Source organism: Myotis nattereri (assembly GCF_964212035.1).
Source record: "Myotis nattereri genome assembly, chromosome: 9".
Classification (NCBI taxonomy): domain Eukaryota; kingdom Metazoa; phylum Chordata; class Mammalia; order Chiroptera; family Vespertilionidae; genus Myotis; species Myotis nattereri.
The window spans coordinates 64,148,912-64,155,680 of NC_138084.1; positions in this window are offsets into that span (position 1 = coordinate 64,148,912).

The following is a 6,769-nucleotide window of genomic DNA, read 5'->3' on the forward strand; positions in this document are numbered from 1 at the left end:
ATTAAGCATTTCTATAAACATTTCCATTTATAAATAAGCATATCTTTCTTTTCTTATCCCGTTGTGTAAAATAAGATTTATTAAAGCTATATTATAGTATTTAAGTGTTATTAATGTTATATCATAGTAATTAAGCTACGGGGTATCAAGGAAAAGAGGAAATTTCACTCAGGACTTCCCTTCCTCTTCTGAAGAAGGGTAAGCTCATATTCAGTTGTACATAGGGTAGTTGTATAACGTTAGGTTGAATTATGACCTTGTTACTATCTGGTTTTGGATATTAAGTATGGTTTAGGAGATACCCATGAGCATCAAGTTGACAAGGGGTGGATTTGTGATGGTTAATTTTGTGTGTCAACTTGACTAGCCCAAATAAGTGGTTAAACATGTTTTCTGAGTGTGTCACTGAGTTTCCAGAAGAGATCAGCATTTGAATTGGTGAAGAAGCTGATTGCCCTCCCACTGTGTGTGGGTATCTAACCCATTGAGAGACTGAATAAAACAAAAAGGCAGAGGGAGGTCACACTCGTTCTCTTATACCTTCTTTGGGTATTTCATCTCTGCCTCCAGACCGCAGGCTCTAGAGACACTACCGATAGTGGCAGAACTTGCACACACAACTTGAAGAGGTATTAGCGTCCTAACTGCCAAGATTCTACAATGGGTGATGATAGATAATGCAAAAATGCTCCCACCTCCCATAAATAAGTTGGGCAATTCTTAGAGGTATTCTTTATATATTCAGGAGGTTCCAGAGGAATTGAACCTTGCGACCACATATCCATTTGAATAATGGCTTTTGACATCATAGCCTTTATTATGAATTTCAAAAATGTCTGTGAGTTTATTAACCCCAATGACAATATGAAAGCTGTGTTTCCAAGAGTTGCAAGACTAAATTTCATTGTATTGCCTTGACACATTGGAGAATTCTGAGATTGCTGCTGCTTCAATGTAAAAACTTTTTTTCTCTGTTCCTAATGTGAGAATTTTATTTGCTCAATTATCTCCTTGGTCTTTTCTTCAACATTTTGCCCTTTGATCTTAAGTCTGTTATTGAAGGGATACAGTGCTTTGAAGACGGACTCTTTTGAAGGCGAAATACTTCTAGTGTTCACTCCATGTACCGAACTGTCACAACTTCCGTACTCCCTATGCCACTGCATTGCAAAGAACACTCATTGAGTTCAAAGGAAGCTCTACCACGTGGATGAAGAAAAGCAGAGTGCACCAGGGAATGAGAATCAAGCAGAGGTACATGCTACTCCATTTTCCTATTCTTTCTCTTCCTGCAATTTCAGTGGAAGAAATTTCATCCAGTGAACAGCACACATTAAAAACAGGGCAGCCTAAACATAAATTAAGAAAATTCTCTGGAAAATTTTGAATCTATTTTAAAAATCAAAATCTTATGCCATTTATGATCAGTTCATTTAATTAGAAATAAAAATCACAAATTCATTTAGTAACACCTTTCATTTATTACTACTATATTATTTAATTGAGACAAAGAAAATATTGCTGCCTGGCCGGTGTGGCTCAGTGGCTGAGCATTGACCCATGAACCAGAAGATCACAGTTGGATTCCTTGTCAGAGCACATGCCTGGTTTTCCCGCTCGATTGCCAGTAGGGGGCGTGCAGGAGGCAGCCAATCAATGATTCTCTCTCATTGAAGTTACTACTAGTATATCTCTCTCCCACTCCCTTCCTCTCTCTGAAATCAATGAAAACATATGTAAAAATAATAATAAGTAAATAAAAGAAAGAAAATGTTGCTGATAACACTTGTAAGGCACTTTTAGGTAAATACTGTGGTTATTTCTACAATGAATGTTTTATTACTGGGATTATTTTATCCATATATATATATATATATATATATATATATATATATATATATAATTTTATCACATTATATAAATTTTAGGCATTTGAATAATTTAGATAATCTCATATAAAATAATCTTTTTCAGTTTAAATGCTTTTCCTTAGACGTCTCCTTCTTCCCTCTTTCTTAGAAAACACAGACCCAGTGAGAAAGTAGCCCTCTGCGAGACAAAGAAAGAGGCCTCAGAAGAAAAAAAAAACTTGCCAACACCTTGATCTTGAACTTCCAGCCTCCAGAACTGTGAGGAAATAGATTTCTGTTGTTTAAGCTACCCAGTCTGTGGTATTTTGTATTGGCAGCACTAGCAAACTAGTACATCTGGCCTCAGGTATTTATTGCTACATATCAAGTGACTGCAAATTAAATCAATACCCCTCTCAAAGTGGAAGAATTCATAAGTCTGACAGTACTGAGGTTTGCAGTCAAAGCTGACTAATTAGTGCTCTTATACATTATTGATGAAAGCATACATTTGAGAAATATCTGGAAAATTCAAGGATACTGAGAGGATAATCATTCTTTTCTACTCAGAAATTTCACTCCCAGACATCTATTCTAGAGAAGTACTTGCAATTGCACACAAGGAATCATACTCAAGGATATTTTATTATGGCAGCATTGTTTGTAATTGCAAGATGTACACATAACAGAAGAGTTCCCCAAAAAGAGTACTATTAGCCATTAAAGTGAATAAAATAGATGTATTTGCATTAACACAGACAAATCTCAAACCTAATTATGAGAGGGGAAAATATAATAAAATCAGATATACCAAATGACGCCATTTCTATATATTTTAGACACAATGATAGTTTATATTGTTTGCAGATACATACATTTATTGTAAAAATACCAAAAAAAAAAAAAAGCATAAAAATGCTGCTCACAAACTTCAGATTAATGGTTGCTACTGAAGTAGAATGGGAGTAAAATGTATGGGGTGCCAATTTAGTGATGTATTTAAGAAATTTTTTTAAAGAAAAAAGAGAACCCCTGACATAAGTATGGCAAAAATATTTACATGTATTTTAACTTTATGGAGGATAAATAGTTGTTTTTATATCGTTTTTCTTGTGATTTTGAGATAGTTTATGTAAAATAATTAAAAAGGGAGACACAGTTATTTTGCCCATCTGAGGCATAAGAACACTTGAAGTTTGGAATATTACCCACTGGAAATTGTTGATTTCCTTCTCACTTCTCCCCAGGCACTTCCAAATTATTACTCCATCATCTTATAATGAACAACAATACATGTTTGAACTTTAAGACATTTGACCATACACTTTTCTCTCTGTTCGCTATGAACTATAAATCTCCCACTTGAAAATTATATATGAGATTAAATGGTAACATTGAATTCATAACTCCGACTTTAGCCTGAAGAATACCAATGCGACAGAATAGATGGGCCAAGACCTATTGGTGGAAAATCACTTGGTAGAAAACAGACAGAATTCCTGGGTCCTAGACTAAAACAATAATAACTCTATTACATCACATCTGAATGTGATGACAGGATAAATTGTCTCCTTTCAATTGGAGACCTGATGATTATATTTGCTGTTGCATTATTTTTATATGTTTTTGCCTTTTCTTTAAACAGCTTTATCCTATGTAATAAAAGGCTAATATGGAAATTCAACTGAATGGCAAAACAAACGGTCACTGTGACACGCACTGACCAATAGGGGGCAGACGCTCAATGCAGGAACTGCCCATGGTGGTCAGTGCACTCCCACAGGGGGAGCGCTGCTTAGCCAGAAGCCAGGCTCATGGATGGCAAGTGCAGCAGCAGTGGCAGGAGCCTCTCCCACCTCCATGCAGTGCTAAGGATGTCCAACGGATGGCTTAGGCCAACTTCCTGTGGGGAGCAGGCCTAAGCTGTCAGTGGGATATCCCCCAAGGGCGTTAAACATTAAATGGAGATATACAGAGACTTAGGACCATTGGATCCTGTCCTTACTAATGCTTTCCAGAGTCACTAACTCAATAACTTTCTTGTTTGTCACCACTATTAAATATCAGTTTATGAGGGCAAGATTTTTTTTCACTGTTTTTAAGCTACTATTTCTCCTACACTTAAAACAGTACCTGGAACATAGTAGGCTTTTAAGAAATTTGTGTTGAATGAATGAATAAACACATTGGGTAGATTTAGCTGCTGTTAGTAAAAGGGGTTTGTAGGAAGTTAAAAGTTTTACAGTCTCCTTTCTAATGCACCATGATTCAAAACGAATTGTTCCTAAGCCATTCTGGTTCCAAAAGTATATTTCAGATAAAAATTAAATACCTAAAACATTTGGCAAAGGTATATAAGACTCTTTTACTGCAAGTATTTTTCCACACAATGATACCTCTTCATAGGTTCAACCCAATTTTATGGTGTTATGAATTTAATACTATCTATCAAAATAAGTATTTAGTAACCTAAGACAGAAAAGCAAAAACCCAACACTTAAATTGCACTTGCATAGACAATCACTCACAGGAACAACATATTTACTCAAAATTACTGCAAATAAAATACTTTTTGTTTAAAGCAAAGAATAATTTATTACATGGTAAGTCACTGTTAAAATGTGTTTGTAAAGCCATATATTAGATAAGTGTAATACAGCTAATGAAATTCTATAGCATGAACATTCTCTGCTTTGTAGCAATAGATTATTTAAGGTCTGTGGAAACTGTTTTAATGCACATAGTGCTGTTGATCATTATAGGTTTTTGACATCTTAAAAACAGGTTGTGTTTACATCATGCAGATATGGAGATAAATAAACACCTAAAGTCTCCTCTGAAATACAAGCTTTTATTTTTTTAGGTGTTTATTATGAACAGCAAGCTTTTTACAAATGATTAGACTCAGGCTGAAATGGCATTGAATAACTTGTGCTTGAGTTTACGGGGCTATTAAAATAGTTGACAGCTATTTTCCCCACTAAAAGTACAATGACATTCAAGATGACAGAATGTATTATCCTTTTCTATATCCATAAATTCTGATGACTGTGAATGTGTAAGAGCAAGGGAAGTTTGTAAAAAGTCATACCTTACTCCAAACTCCTACACCTTAATGCTTAGACAAGATTGCCAACTTTGACCTCATTACCCCATCTGGGATAGCCCTTAGTCTCCATCGTCAATACAGGAGCAAACTATTGTTTCCCACTCTCTCAGTCCTATCCATTTCAGCAGCTATTTATTGAAAACTTATTATATCCAAGAAAAAATGTCAGGCACTGGACATTAAAAAATAATCAACTCATGGCCCCTGTTCTTAAGTTTCTACCTAATCATTTGAATACACACGTATATTCATGATTTTTATTTTTGTTTTTTGTAAAAAAGTGAGTGGAAAGACTGAGGTATGCATAAAGCATTATAACAATGGAAAATGTTGCTCCTTGGAAGAGTGAAACTGATTTTAAGACAAAGTATTGATAACTGGTTATGAATTAATGTTTTACTCCCTTTACTCACATGTCATACAGAGACTTAGATATTTAAGCTCTTTCCACAAGGAGTGAATAACCTAAGGAATTTCATGTCGAAATTTAGGAATTTACAGGATAAAGAGAGAAGTTTTCATGTCTATCATATTCCATCATGTAAGCTACTTGCTGCAGGTTTGGAGCAAATGTTATTTTATATAAAGTTGTTAATTTAACTTAATATTGGTAAAAATTTTATTTCAGGAATAAGAAAACATTTGTTAGATATAATGAACTAGAGAAGGCATGGTCCAACTTTGGAATACATGTTATTACAAAAGAATAGCATATCAATCTAAGGAGGAATAATATGTTTAACTTGTGCAGCAATGTGATTTAAATATTTAGGAGTGCAAAATATTCCTTTAAGTCATAGATTGCTGAAGTTTATACATAGGCTCAGTAAAGAGTAGGGTTATTTTCTGGGAACATCTTCACAGTCCTCCTGAGAGATAGGTTAACATACACATAAATGGAATGTAAGGCTATAATCTATAAAGATTAACATTGCTACCCTATAAATACTGAAATAATATTGCAGATAATTTTTTAGGCATACAGAGAGTTTTTAAAGACTCTTACTTTAGGAAAGTGACAGATCCAAAAGACAAAAATGGTAGAGTAATTGAAATATCTACAGAAAGTTTGTGAGTCTGTCTTTAGTGAGATTCTTCAATAGATATTTTGACTACAATTAAAGTAAAAGGTACAACAGAACTTGGACATAATTATCTCATTTACTTCTTACCATAATCCTTCGACATTGTATAATCCTCCTGTTTCTCACAGGAGGAACTGAGGCTGAGGAAGCTAAATATATCCAAGATCCCAGAACTAGCAAGCAACAGTATCCAAATTTAATGACAAAAGTCTTGCAGGCTCTGTGGTAACCTATATAATAAAAGCCTAGTATGCGAATTTTCCCCTCGACCGGGAGTTTGACCAGGAGTCTGACCGGGAGTTCGACCGCTCACTATGATGTGCACTGACTACCAGGGGGCGGCGCGGAACATGGCAGATGTTGGCAACACGGCACTGGCAGCAGGTGGCAGTGGAGGCACTGCCAGCCCACATGGGCTCCGACGGGCCCCGATGAGAGCAGAGCCACATCAGGATGGTGGAGCCGGTGAGCGGGCAGCTCCAGGCCAACGTGGGTGTAAGTGGGACCCCGATCACTGACTGATCACCCTGCGAATAGCCCCACAGATGGCAACCAGTGGCAGCAGTGGAGGGCAAGGCCACCACTCAGCTCCCAGGCACTGAGGGAGCGGGGTGGAGGTCCTGGTTCTGATTGATTGCCCTGCAGGTGGGATAGTGGAGCAGGTGAGGGGGCAGCACCAGGCCAAGGCGGGGTGCCAGGCGTGGCTGCAAGGCTGGGGGCACAAG